Source organism: Pseudopodoces humilis, chromosome 1 (genome assembly GCF_049639895.1).
Source record: "Pseudopodoces humilis isolate 2021_Gansu_Grassland_sample_001 chromosome 1, ASM4963989v1, whole genome shotgun sequence".
NCBI classification, from domain to species: Eukaryota; Metazoa; Chordata; class Aves; order Passeriformes; family Paridae; genus Pseudopodoces; species Pseudopodoces humilis.
The window spans coordinates 77721796-77736860 of NC_142200.1; the positions used below are offsets into that span (position 1 = coordinate 77721796).

At 35.2% G+C, this 15065-nt stretch overlaps 1 protein-coding gene across 2 annotated transcripts in view; it reads right to left on the reverse strand.

Annotated features, from left to right (window-relative positions):
* Nucleotides 1-15065, reverse strand: part of CDH12 (cadherin 12) — a 226168-nt gene that overhangs the window by 174499 nt on the left and 36604 nt on the right. The window lies entirely within an intron of this gene.

A 15065-nucleotide genomic window follows, 5' to 3' on the forward strand; every position in this document is an offset into this window, starting at 1 on the left:
TCTTTAGAATAAGGTGATGCAGTCAAAGTTTGTGTTAGCAGATTGCTTTCCATTTCCATCAAGAGACAATCCACAATTTCACAGATCCCATGGCATCCCTATATTTTCCATTTTATTCAATTAAATATTATTTGCTTGCGAATATGATATATATATTAAGATAAGAATTTGGTTGTCTAGTTCAAGCTGAAAGATTTTACATTGGGATGAATAAAGGAGGCTGTTGCAGAGCAGAGTACATCCTAAGCTATTTTTCATTCCTGAGAGATCTACATGATCAAATAATTTTGATGGAGGGTTGGGGTGTTTGTTTGTTTTTGTTGGTTTTTTTTTTTTTTTTTTTAATCAAAAAGGTGATTAAAAGTGATCACAGAATAACATCTCTGTAAGAATGTTTAGCATTTCAGGGCTTCATAAATTACAGGTTCCTTAGCAAGGTCTGCCCTTGGCCTCATTTCATTTTCCAAACTGAAGCTTGGCAGGATACTTGCACATCATCTTTATTCAGTAGACAAAGACAGGCTTCTTGAGCAAGGTCTAGGATGAAGAGCATGATCACTTATCCTGATGTTGCTTACACTCGCTCATTCTGTTTACAACAATAGAGCAGATTTTCCCTCCTGAATAGAAACAGCTTAAACAAGTTCTTCACCCCATTTCAGTTTCACTTATCCAATAGAGTCTAAGGTTAAAGTTGTGATTTGACATTGTTATATTGACACTAAGGAGTTTTTTGCTGTCTACAAAAACATGAATGAAAATTATAGCAACTATTCAACTAGTAACTAGTTACTATACTATATAGTAACTAGTACCTTCAACTAGTCATACCTAAACATTTTGACAAAATTAATATGAAATGGTTTTTACCCTATGATACTGTTGATACTCTGAATTGTTTAAGTAAGTCAGAAAAAAGTTAAAAGCAATTTCTTCACAGTATGTGAAGTATTATGCTTTATTTAATTCTGAGGGCATCCTTTGGCATCTGTATGTCTACTGGGATTCTAAAATCTTCTGTAAGATCATTTTACTACAAAAAAGACTCACTTTGATACAACCAGCCTGCCACCAAGCTGACAGCAGACTTTTAGTCAGTCACAATTCTCTCTGCATCTATCTCTATAACTTTTTCAGGAAGATAAATTCAAATCTTTAATGGGTTACATGATAGCAATTACTATTTTGAGACTCTGTATGAGACAGTCAGCTCTTTTCCTTAGGAGGAGGGGTACATGTGATTACCATGTGTCACCCCAGAGAGCTGGTCTGAAAGGGCTGACCTTGTGCAGCTTTTTGATTCCATGAGCAAAAGCCTGACAGGACACTTACCAATCACCATTAATAATCTGAGAAAGCCAGGCTCCTGGGTGAAGAACAAGATTAAAGATGGTTACAGAGTTCCACATGAGTTATTAGCTGTTAGCCTGATGTAAACATGACTAACGGATAATGGAATTAGCTTGGCTGAGCAGAAATCACCCAGAGGATCTAAACACTTTCTCTTCCACCCTAAAATACTTCATAGAGGAAGAAAAAGGGCAAGGAAAGTCTTGTGGGTCACTTCAACAGCCTGGGTGGGTTATGACATTTCTTGAAACAGGATCCTCTAAAGGATGCTGATAAGCTTTTAGCCTTTGCAGAGACAATTTGGAGCTTGGAAGAAAAGAAAATTAATGTGGGGAATGAGACAAAACAGATAGAAAATGTTTATTTTGCTGGGGTTTTTTTTTTTCTGGTGTATTGTTGCTTTTTTTTTTTTTTTTTGTAACACCATTTAACTTTATAAACAGCAACAGACTTGACACTTCATTGTTAAGCAAGCACAAAGCAAACTGAATCTGGGATGCAGTAAACTTTCCTACAGGAGCTGACAAGCCATTTTCTCCTAATCAGTGATCAGACCTTAAAAATAAAAAGGGATAAAAGATTCTTTATTTCATATACAGAGATAGACACCTAGACAAGCACCAAAGACAAGCAAGGCATTGTTGCAGATTTTTATCAATGTAGCCGACACAAAAGTCTGTTTAGGCTTATTAAAGAGCCCAGAAACACACAGCTGAAAAGTGTAGCATCCACACAAGAACACCCCACCCCCCCTCCCCAAAAACCAGCAAAAAACCAAACCAAACAAACAAGAACCAAACCAAACCAAAACAAAAAAACAGGAGAAAAAAAATTAAAAGGAAATTCAAACATCATGGAAAAGAACAGTGAGGACTGGATACTAGTGAAAAATCTAAATTATTTTGCATCCACATAAAGCATGAAATCAACAACATATCAGTTTATAATTAATTTCTCTGAGTCTTCTGGCTTCCTTTTATTTTGCTAAAGTTTATCAGTAAAATAAAAAAAGAGCAGAGAGGCAAAAGAATTGTGAAAATGATGCTTGAAAAAGTTCAACAAATAATTTCCCACTTTCCACTTTTGTGGAATGCATTTTAGAGCAATGATATGGATGGCAAAACAAACCTTTGTGCTCACAGGACCTGCAGGCATTTTAAAATCACATTTCAGAAGAAGAAAATGTAGCTTGCAGGGAGGAACAAAAAAAAAAAGAAGAATCAGTATACATCAGTTCCACCTGAAATGAACTCAAGTCCCTAATGTCCTGAAAAACTGGTACTTGAATTTCCTCATTCTTACACTACAACAATGGAAAAAACATTGTACACACTCAATGGTGCAAATTTCAGTAATTTCATCAAGAATTTGGGGAAAATTTACTTCTATATATTGCAGTTGCAGTTCTGGGAGTGTTTTTTATAAAGCCTAAATTTCCTGTGACTCTTTTTTTCTGCATATGGTCACTGTAGATAACACATTTTAGGACAGTCAGTGTTTCTTCTATTCAGAGCAGCTGCAAAGCACAGTGGGATGTGAGCTCACATTGCCCTGGGTAAACAGCAGGATATTCCTTTGGTCATTATGGACCATTTTTCCTGGTGGTGCTTTTGGTTCTGCTCATTTGTCTGTTCAAAAGCATGTGTTCGCTCAATCCACAAAATTATTTTTCACTTCAGAAGCCGAAACACTGGAAACCATCTTTTCTGAACTTTAGAATCAACCGGGGGAAAGACAAGAAAAAAAAGAGAAAGGAAGAAGGAAATGAGAAAAGGTAAAAATGTTCTTCTCCTAAAGACCCCTGTCAATAGCAAGGTAACTAAAACTTCATTCTTCGACCTTCATACTATGGCCTTCTGCATCCACTACTAGTATAATAAAAGAGAAATTTTCTGCTATCTGTTTACAGTTGAGGAAACAAAACTTGATAACACTCCATTGAGTTTTGCATCAGAAGGAGAAGTTACACTTACATGTTTCACATGTTGAGTTTGCTAGCCTTTCTTTTCTGTGTGGTATAATATCCTTCCAAGTAACTCCTCAAAATGCTGTTCTTCAAAAACAGGTCAACAACATTTTTCATATAACTTTTTTGGCAGAGCTTTCATTATAAAGGAAACTGTCTGTATTCCCTGCATCTAACACACTTAGCATGCATTTTCAGAAAATACTGACACAAGTGAAATTCTACTTTAAGATTTACAGCTACAAAATTAATATATATCTTTCTACCATTTTCCTTAACTTTAATCCTGAATGTTAAAAAAACCCCCAAAAAACCCCAAAACAAACAAACAAACAAAAAAAAAACCCAAAAAAACGCAGTAACATCTGACACGGTTCTTGCAATCTTATTGCAAGAAAATCAAGAAAAATTTACATTACAATGCAACAGAAAATTGGTTTTAAATTTTTTTCCATCCTGTTTGGGAAGAAAAAAAATAAGCTCACAAAAAACCCACTATTTTTGTGGAACTAAGAAATAAAGAGTTTATAATGTAGGACTATGGTTACTTATAGCACAATTTGATGGTGGTGAACAAAAAATACATAAAACCTTTTAATCATTAAAAAAAAGTGTATTTACTACATAAAACCTTTCTCTCATAATCTTCTAAAGACCAAAAAACCTAAATAATGATAGAAGTAATAATGAGCAGTGTATATACTAGGACTGTTCGTTTATACATCCATATATATCATATAAATAAACCCTTCAGAGTGTAGCACATGACTTTCTAGGCACTAATGAATAAAACATCCTGATAGATCCTCACAGAATATGAATACAGCAACCATATTTCACTAAGAGGGAATTGAATATAGAGAAAAGGGATCTGAAAAAGTCCACTGAGGCAAGCAGAGCTAGGATTTGAACAAATTCCAACCATGTATCTTCAACATCGGCTTAGTCCTTCTTGGCTATAAGTGATAAATTGAAATGTGAAATGGCTATTATCTAAAAGGTTATGCCACTTTTAAAAACTACATTCTGAGAATACAAAATTCATTTAATAGAGTTCCTTGTTACATGAAAGCTACACGCCCTGGCACAGGAAGTGCTTTCCTCGGCTTCCAAGATTCCTCTTTCAAGAGTGACTTGTTGATGCCTTCATGTTACAGCAAGTCACATGCACAGAGCATGCAAAGTGCATTTGGTTTTACAATATATCACACATGTAAGCTTGCAATGTCCACAGTTAATCAAAAACAGAACATCCAAAACACAACCCAAAATCAATCAGTTTCAGCGTGCTCCAAAGAGAGCACAAACCAATGAGTTTTTGATGAAGGAAAGTAATCCAGGGGAAAACAAAAAACAAAAAACAAACAAAAAAAATTAAAAGGAATAAAATAAGAAAAGCTATACTCCGTTTCAATTTTTCAGGTTGATTTAAATCTTTGGAAAACATACACCAATTTATTTGCTGAGTTATAATTTGTGGCTGATCTAAATTGTGTAGTGCTCAAAGGGAAGTTATTCTGTGTTAAAAAGAATAAGAAACTTGATTACTCAAGTGCACTGTCTCATGAATACTATTGATCTCTTCTCTCTCCTACAGAGAGTAGTGAATATTCTCTGTAAAACCTTTGTTTATAACAATTACATCTTAATAGCACTGCATGCAATTTTCTACTTTGGCTTGATATATGCTGCTCTTTTGGCTCTACAGCACCTTGCTGAAATGTACAATTATTTTCAAGATGAATTGATCATGTTTTTTAGTGTTACTTATCCATGATAGTAAGCATCAATTTGAATTTGGCTTCTACACATTGATTAAAACTTGGTTTTCTTATTCAATAAGAAACAAATATTATCAAACACAATATTATCTACACTTCATTTTAAGCTGACCTTATACTCTGCATATTCTAGCTACCAATATGATAATACTAGGAAGTATACACAGCTGAAAGAAAAAACACAATTATTTATAGGCGCCAAAGTAGGTTTCTTGGATTTCATGCTTTTTTTCCTGCTCTTTATGGTGCCTGATCTATAGAGATGAAATGAAGACTCATATTTTCGGATGCTCCGAGCCCTGCTGGAGATACAATGTTTATGTTCCTCTTATGTCCATAATATCTAAGTAGTAATCAGTTATCAATACATTTAAAAATTACCTTAACTGAATCCAAGTTAAAGTAAAACGCATATTTCCCTCTCTATCAATGCTTTTTTTTTCTCTCTTCATCTCTAATACTTTTAATGTGCTCACAAGAGCAACTTAGTCTATTTGGCTAAGATTAAACAAGAATGTTCTTTCTCCTCCTCTCAAAACCAGATATAGCTGGTGTGCTCTTGCAGGTAAGATGGCAGAAGCATTTATAATATTTTCCTTACTTAATACCCCAGACACCACTGTCACAGAGAACCTTTGTTTTACTCCCTCCACCAAAAATCATTGAATTTTGGCAAAATGTTACATTCTTTTAGCCATGTTCTCCCATCAAATCTCCCAATGCACCCAGGCAGCATCAGCCTTTCTCTTGGAAAATTACTATATCAAGCATATACAGAGAAAATCAGCTGACTCTGCTTTTTGTGTAAAATAAGCACTTTTCTGCTTCCTTGTTATATCCTGTGCTTGACTGACCAATTAACATTATTTTACTTAGTCAGGGAGAAGAGCCATCTCCTCTCTTCCCTTGGTGAACCACTGATACAATTTACTGTGATATACAATCAATAAACACTACTAATTTTATATTTTTTCCTCTATATGAAAAACACATAACTGACAAATATTTTGATGTTGTACAGATATGATTACTATTATTAAGATAAAATATGGTGGTAATAAGTCATTCTCTGGTGACTGATTTTCAGTGTCTTTTTCTAAGCCATTTTCAACATCTTCTCATGACTAAAACTTTACAAAACCTCTACAAGGATAAGCATATCAGGATCTTTTGCCTCCATGATGCAGATCACTGTCACTTTATTTTTTGTGTGAATTATGCTGGTTACTGACTCCCACAGAAGCCTACTGACAATTTTTAATCTTTTATACAAGACCTTCAATACTTCACTGCATCAAATCTTAAACTGAAGTCAAATATTTTTTTCATCCCTATATAACTAAAAGAAAAATATCACAGTGATATATGCTGGTTTTGTCTGGGCTGAAGTAATTTTTCTCCACACTAGCTAGTATGGGACTACGGTTTGGATTTGTCCTGGAAACAGTGTTGATAACTCAGAGATGTCTTGGTTGCTGCTGATTAGTGCTCAGAGTCAAGGCCTTTTCTGCTTCTCCCCACCAACAACACCAACACCACCCAACAGCAGATAGGTAGGGGTGCACAAGAATTTGAGAGTGGAAATATCCAGGACAGCTGATTCTAACTGACCAAAAGGATATTTCAGACCATATGGTGTCATGATCAGAAATAAATTAAGAGCAAGGTTGGCCGTAGTGCTGATGCTCAGGGACTGGGTGAGCATCAGTCAGTTGGTGATGAGCAACTGTTTTAATTTTCATTGCTTGTCTTTCTTGGGTTTTGTTTGCCTCTTGTTATTACTTTTTTTCATTTAAATTAAGGCTGTTGTTGTTGTTATTGTTATTATTATTGCAATTATTAAATTGTTCTAATCTAAACCCATGAATTTTTTTTGCATTTACCCTTCTAATTCTCCTTCCCCCCTTCCTTCGTAGGGAGTGCAAATGAGCAGCTGTGGTGCTTGGTTGCTGTCTGGAGTTCAACCAACATAGAGATTGAGAGTAATTTTTTCAGATGAAGAAGGTGGTGATTAATTTTGAGCCTTAATTTCCTTTCTTCTTTGCATCAGCCCTTCAAAGCACTCAGATTTTTATAACGTAGTTATCTAACTGTGCATGCCCAGAACAGATGTTGAATTAAGGTCATATTATATTAAATATTATCATAAAATATAACCATTTAATGTTTTGTTTTTTTTGTTTTTTAAATTAGGAGTCAGCTAGCAACATACTTTCCATTACCAGCAGAAAACAGAGCCCAACAAATGCAATACATCGTTCCTCTTATTGCTCATGCTGTCCTAGAATGTGATTATTTCAGATTTATTGGCAATCTGTTATTTTGCTAATTCAGTATATGACAGTACAGGACAGCACCTTAAAACTCTGCAAGGCTCTCCTTCCTTGCAAGTTGCCAGATTTCTTTTTACACTTCTTTGAGTCTCTGTTTATGAGTAAAGCCTGTACCTTGTCTTTCATGAGATCTCATTACAGGATTCTTCTGTAACAAGAACAGAGGTGAAAACGTTTCCAGCAAGCTGGCAAGGAATATTTTTTACAAATTTAAGATAGTCACTGTTCCTTTGGAAAGAAGGAGTATTGCAATTGCTGAGTGAGAGGCATTATTAGATTTCCTAACCACCACTTTAGGCTTTGTAATCTCTAGCTTGCACTGTGCCTATGCAATGGGCTTTCACAGCTTGTTCTATTTCCTTGTGCAGCTGAGGTTCATATAAATAGGTCAAACTTTTTTTTCCCAAAGTCGAGCAACCTTCATGCACTGTTAGAAAATACGGTTTTCTGCAGTGACACAGAGTGACAAGTCTGCTGCTTTTGTTTAAAATCGTAGTTCATAGTAACAGTGACATATAAGGTAACTTGAAAGGAAATGTATATAAATTCCCAGGCTCTAATGACTTAACTACAACCTGCAGTGTCTCATGCCCAGTTGCTGCTGGACTCCACTCTACTGAATGACAGGTCTGTAATCAATCTCCTGACTTTCCTCCATGAACATCTAAAACATTGTAAAGAGTCTCTATGGTTTGTGCAAAATCTCACAGTCTGAAAGATCTTTTCACCAAGCTACTAGTGGAAAGATCAATAACAGTCAATTTCAGCAACACTAAATATACTTTTATAAAAATATATTTCTATACATTCTTATTATCGTTGCTGAAATACCTTTCTTATTTTGAAAATACTTCCTTTGAGCTTTTGCTCACATTTTAATTACCAAAGCAGAGGTTTTCTTCAATGCTGTTACTGAAAAATATCGGGCAAAATATGTGTACCAATATCCTAGCTGGAAGAATTAGTAGACACAAAAGTATTTCAGGACTCCATCTCTCTAATAAAAACTCCTTTGTTTTCTCAAAATACTGGAAGTTACATTTTATGTATCTTCCAGAGTAGAAAAAAAAAAGGGGGGGGGGAGGGGGGTGGTGAGGGGCAGAGGAGGGATTTGCTAAACCACAGATCTGTTGTAGTCATACACTGCTAAAGCACATATTTCCAAAATGGAGAAGATGGACTTCTATATCTTTACATACATTTTTACATTTGTTTTATTTACTATTTTCCTTATTACTTTCTCCTGTAGTCTCCCTAGTTATTATTTTCCCATTTATTATTTTCCCTTTTTGTGTTTTTTATGGTTTAAATTTTTAGCTCTTCCCAGTACTCCTCAGGATATCTAGTCATTTTCCTTCATTTGTTTTTTCCTTCAGATTAAATCTCCAATATGGTCTATATTATATAGCACATCATGGACATGTTCAAGGACAGGTTGATGGGGATCTACTAGAAGGTGTCCCTGCACATGGCAGGAGGTTTGGAACAAGATTATTTTCCTTTCTAACCCAAGACATTCTGTGATTTTATTACATAAAAAAAAAAATCTTCTTTCCCAGAAGATATATTAGATGCCAAAGGCAATCCAAGGAGTAATCAGAGATTAATTTTTTCGTTTTAATAAAAGCATTGTAAAAGTGTTTCTCCTAGAATTTCATTCTTAGCAAGAAAAGATCCTTTTTATTCTCATTCTTTTAATTATTTGTGTCTCTATATATGGAAAGAATTCAAACATAATTTTGTTTTGGGGGTATAGGTAATTTGGTGGTTGACTTTTTTTGTTGGGGTTTATACTTACTCTATGTCATCTGCTCCTATTAAAAAAAACCAAAAAACTATGGATTTTCAATTTTCCCAAGGAAAAGAGGGACCTTTTAGTTACATGAGTTTAGGTAAGATTGGAGTCTTTCCCTGGCTCTGGACTATGAAGTAAGTACCTGACATCTAAAATGTAATAAGAACAGTCTCTTGACAAGATCAGATCTTTTACCAAGACAGTATTACAAGCTGTCACTCTCTCTCCACTTTATTAACCTACACATATAGTTTAAATACTTAAATAATATGGGTAAAATTGCCACTACATATGATTCGTTTTACCTTATTGCTCCCTTGTCACCTGCTTGGTAACTATTTAATTGTTTCTGATGTAGAAGTGACCAGTCTGAAATACATAAGTGTTTTCCCTATGTAGATAAGCTATTCCTTTCTAGCTGTAATATTCATCATGACTTGTAGCTCATCAGAACTTGTATTTTGTCAAAGTATCCCCCTTCTTCCAGACCCTAATCACCATTAACCTTTGCAAAGCAGCAAGCCATCACAGTGCCTACTTTGTTTTCTAGACAGGCTTGTATTTATTCACATCTATGGACTAAGTGCTAGAGATTTATTATTTCCAATTCTGAACTATGTTCATACTCATTCATGCCTCATGTATCTTGTCTCAGCTTGTTGATAGTACCCTGAATTCTGTTTGATGGTTTCTGTCCCAGAACTTCCACCTTTTTAAAAAATATAACAAATCTTATGGCCAGAAACATATAGCCAGATTACATGCAAAAAAAGCTGCAGGAACAATCAAGGAACAAGTGACAGTAATATTTTCAAATCCAAGCAGATCATTCTTGTACATGTATTTAATAAGTTTAGATAGAGTCTCAAAGACCCTGGCTTATTTTTTTGTATCCCTTCCACATAGTTATGGATTCATTTAAATTGTCATTGAGCCATCCCAGGCCCTTGGGCCTAGAAGTCATATATTTAAGAACAGAACAAAATATGTCAGACTGACTCAAGGACACTCAAAAGCAACTTCATGTAAGAGTTTTCTTCTACCTCAGAAAAAGTCAGGCTATTAGTGTTTTTAGCTACCTTTAGTGTATTGAGATGTAACAATAACACACATTCAAAGAATTTATTATAAGTAGTTTCCACTTTTCATTCTATTTGAAATTTCTAGTTAAAGTTACCAGACCAAAGTCAGATGCAAATGGAGCAGAACAGAGATTTCCACATGCTCACGTTTAATCTCATTTCCCTGTGGTGGGAATCTGTGGGTTTTAAGCAGTTAATATCATAACATGGCATCTCTCAAACACTATTCTTTCACAGTATCATATTGAAAAGTGACCTAGTTTTGTGTCTGTCCATAAAGTTACAGACCATAAATCAGATGATTTATGACTAGCTAGACTATGCCTGAAAATGTTTGTGAATACACATTGATAGGAAAGTGACATTAAAACAAAAATTGCAACTAATTAATTACACATGAATTTAATAAGTTTCAAATTTCAGTTTGAGATATGTGATTTCTTTGATATACACTATTGAATATACAATAATGTACTATCATGAGCTGAATTATTCTTTCAGCTTTTTTTTTCATGTTTTATAAAGTTTTTCCATCATCCATATTAGATTCAGCTGCAAAATTTCTCATTTACAAACCTTTATTTGGTTTGGGAAGCCACATAGCCTCTTCTGCTAATATTCAAAGAAATAATTCCCCACCTTTTACTTGATGAAAAAAACAACTTTATAAGTAAAAAAAATTCAGGTTGACATGTCCTTCACATGACAGATATACAGATGATGTATCTGCCTGCTTGACTGGATGTCCAAAAATTGGACATAATGACACAATGTAATTAAATATACACAATGCCTCTTAGCAACCAAATCTGAACCTTCCACATGACAGATGTGATGCTGCCATAGGAGAGACAAGAAACAAAGGAAGATATCGAAGAAAAGGCCATAAGGAACAGAACACCGTGACAAAGCAGTCAACGCTGCTCACATCTAAGGGGTCACTGAGTAAAGAGGGCCATAGACAACACCTTTTAGACATGTCTGTCCGTAGAGGGGGTATTGCTGATTTGCTTTAAAACCTTAATAAATACATTGGTCTTCCCATTACATATAATAATGTAGAGAAACACTGTCAAGGAGATCAGGTGAGCATAAAGCACAAACACCTCAGAAAACATTGGCTGAAAAAAAAATAAATGTTATGATTTACATTTTGTAGAGCATGTTAATGGTAAGGACATTAAAATATACATGTAAATGTGAGTGCTAATGTCAGAAATTGTTAGGAAGTTGACTATATGTTTTTATGGAGGTATTTGAATAAATTTCAAAGGTCAAATAATTGTTAAGCCAAACAACTGGGGCTGTAGGCTATAAATTCTAAGCTGTGCCCACACAGAGACAATTTTGCAAACAACCAGGATACAACATCAGTGCAGTTTTCACTAATACCTCATGCTTAAAAAAAGAATATAAGTTTTGTTTTATAAAAAGATAATCTCTTTTGTTAACAATGTTAAACAAAAGTTACATGCATGTGCAGCATGGTTGTCCTATCAAGACACTAAAGATAAAGCTCTAGCTGATATCAACTCAGTAGACAGCTAATTTCTAGTTAATTAGATATGCAGCAACTAGCTTATACAGTGTGTAAAACTCTTACCCTCTTTGAACTGCACAACTCCTTAAGACCCAAATTTTCTTCCAAAGTGAATGAAACAAGAAAGAGACATTGAAAAGGGATGAGAAGGACAGAAACAGAGCCTATTAAATTTAATCCAAAAATGAGAAGCACTTCATTTAGTCCCCACTACATTTCCAGTGCTCTTAATCAGCCTTCAAAGTGCTATGCATCTCCAGACTTCTACACATTGGACCCTGGCTGTGTGATGGAAACTGAGCTCAGATAAAAAAAAAAAAATAAAAAAAGCCAGTGTTCATGAATCTAGCTTTATATTACAAGATTTCATCAAACCAGCAGTGAAATGAAAATCACCACCTTCCAGGATGTTTTGCTTATTCAGCTGAAATTGCCAGAATCATGTCTTATTTAACTTTCCCCAGAAAGGAATACTAGTGGTTTCTGATGTTCTCTCACACTCTTAGCTGATAAATGAAATAGACTATAGGAAAATACCAAATTATGAGAATATTTTAGTGATTAAAAGGTACTCACAATTTACACACAATTTGTTTGATCTCTTCTGTAGAAAAATTCCGTGTAGATCTCTTCTGTGTGTAAATTGTGAGAAGCTTCAAAATGTTACATTCAGCCCTTGAAACACAGTAGGTTTCCATCAACCTCGCTACATTTTGGGGTGCAGAAGGCAGGGGGCACTTTCAGAAATCCTGGATCTCCTGCACTTTAATTGTTCTGCTTCACTTATATAGGGAGTCTTATTTTGCAACACTTTCTATTTCACCAAAACCACAATCTAAACACCATTTCGAAGACTGCACATATATTTAGTGGTATATACATATATGACATGTGTATCTTCATATTTTAGAAATAGTTTGAGAATAATGAGAATCAAATGCACCTAACATATATAGCCTAATGGTTAACTTCCCTCAGGTGAGACTTCTAACTTCAAAAGAAATAGAGAAAATGTCCTGGTAGAGTTGAATTGTTGACAGCAGTGGCTTTAATTAGGCTTCACTTTGTCATCACTGCTGCTCTTTCTGTCTGTACACAGCTCTCTCCCAGAAGAACTATAGAGAACTGTCTAGCCAGTCTTTAAACCGAAAGTCAACTGTCATTTATTCTTCCCAGAGTCATGGATCTCTGAGTTGCATCTGACACATATTCCTGTATTGAGGTTGTCATTGTTGATATGAATAGTGCTGATAACTTTTCCTTTCATTAAGAAAATGCTGCTCTGGTGGTACACCCACTCTTCAACATATAAATGAAACTTCTGAGAAAGAGCAAATATCCTTTTATCAGAGACAGAAAACACACAGAATAGTTCATGCAGCAGTAACCAACAGAGCAAAATGGAAATTAGTATTAAGAATTCAAATTAATCATCTTAGCATCAATAAAAATTATTTAAACTCATCAGACTGCCTATTCACCTTCAAATCATACATATTACAGCAGTCTCTTCCTGAAAAACTGAAGCACAAAAGCATTTTCATAATTTCTGGGTTTTTTTCTGCCCTATGGTGTTGAGTTTTTACAGCTGATTTTCTTTGTACATTTTTGTATCAAACAAATCTCAGTCTCTTCTGTAATTATGTTTCATAATTATTGCTAACTTGATATTTTCATGATATTTTAAATTTTAAGTTTAATTTTATTGTGTACATTGAAGTAGCCCAACACCATTAGCTCATTAGTTACCAAGGCTCAGGAAACTGGGATTTTTTTTTTTTCTGTTAGATAATGTACCATTCGAATTCCCTACCTTTCCTTGTTACTAAGCTTTCTTGGTGAAACAGACTTTGCCTTCAAACAAAAGATTGTGTTGCTTTATCAGTTGCTTCATTAAAAAACAAAATAAGTCTTCTGTCTTAAACTTCTGACATCTAAATGAATTAAAAAATAAAACCACAAAACAACAACAAAAATATTTTCTAGGGATTAAATTTGTGCTCTTGCATTTTGCAATCATTTGACTGCATGAATGCTGAAACAGATTAATTTGAAATCCTGCTTGAGTATTTGGAGTTGAAAATGGAGCAATAAGTCATTGAAAATTTAATTTCCCTTAGATTTACAGTGAAAGCTCAGCTTTGATCTATGGCATCTATGTCCCAAGAAACTGGCCATTCTTAATGTTATCACTCTTCAGACACATACTTCCATCACTGAAATATAAGGTATAACAGATATTTGGAATACTGGTAGAGGACTACAGTAATGAATTAAGAAACTGAAATTGACAGAGAAAGCTTTGTAGTATGTAGTTATGATGAGCAGACATCAATCAGCATGCTAAGCCTCTGATTCAGCAATGTGCTTCTGTGTCAGCCCCTACTTCAAGCATGGGAGCAGTCCCACTGGTCTGAGCCAGCCCCAGACCTAGCGTAGAGGGGCACACTTGAGGAGCAGGATGATGCTCCAAAAGCACAAACCTGTCACAGCTCTGGTCCCATCAGGAGCAAGTCAGACTCACATGATGACAGGAGCAGCAGCTGATGACAAAGGCACAGCAGGCCTGAGGAATGGGGGCTTTCAGACACTTCCAAATCAACAGAGAAACATTCTGTAGAGCTGTATGCCCACCCTCCTATTCAAATCTCTCTGGGTTTTGTTTATTGGTTTGATAGATATTGTTGTTGTTCTTCTGGTCCTATAAACAGCAGTCCTAAGTGACACCCTTTGAGCTCTCCTGGACCACAGAGGGCTGTGACCATCAATCCCCTTCTGTGCAGGATGCCTCAGCACCAGCAAAATCTCAAATTTGCTATACCTGAAGGATCATCCAATGATGGTGACAGGGCCTGGGCTGCTACCCCCCACTCCTCAAGACTCAACCCCTTGACCACTGAGTATATGCAAAGGCATCCAATACAAGTGCTTCACTGAATTCAATGGGAAATTTTCACAGGTATATGCCTTATTCATACTCCTTTAGTTCTGTGTGTGTATGAGTGTGAATATGACATAACAAATGTACTGTGAATGTTGCTCTCTTAGATTCTTAAATATATTAGATTCATAAGAAAGGCTTAGAAGTGAGTTGTTATTACCATATTCTAGCAAATTTGATAGACTCTTTTGTTAAATTGTTTAAATTATGCTATCTATTAAGTGCTGTAAAGCTTATGCTCTTAAAACTCCAGGCCTGAACAATTTGTCAGGTCGGG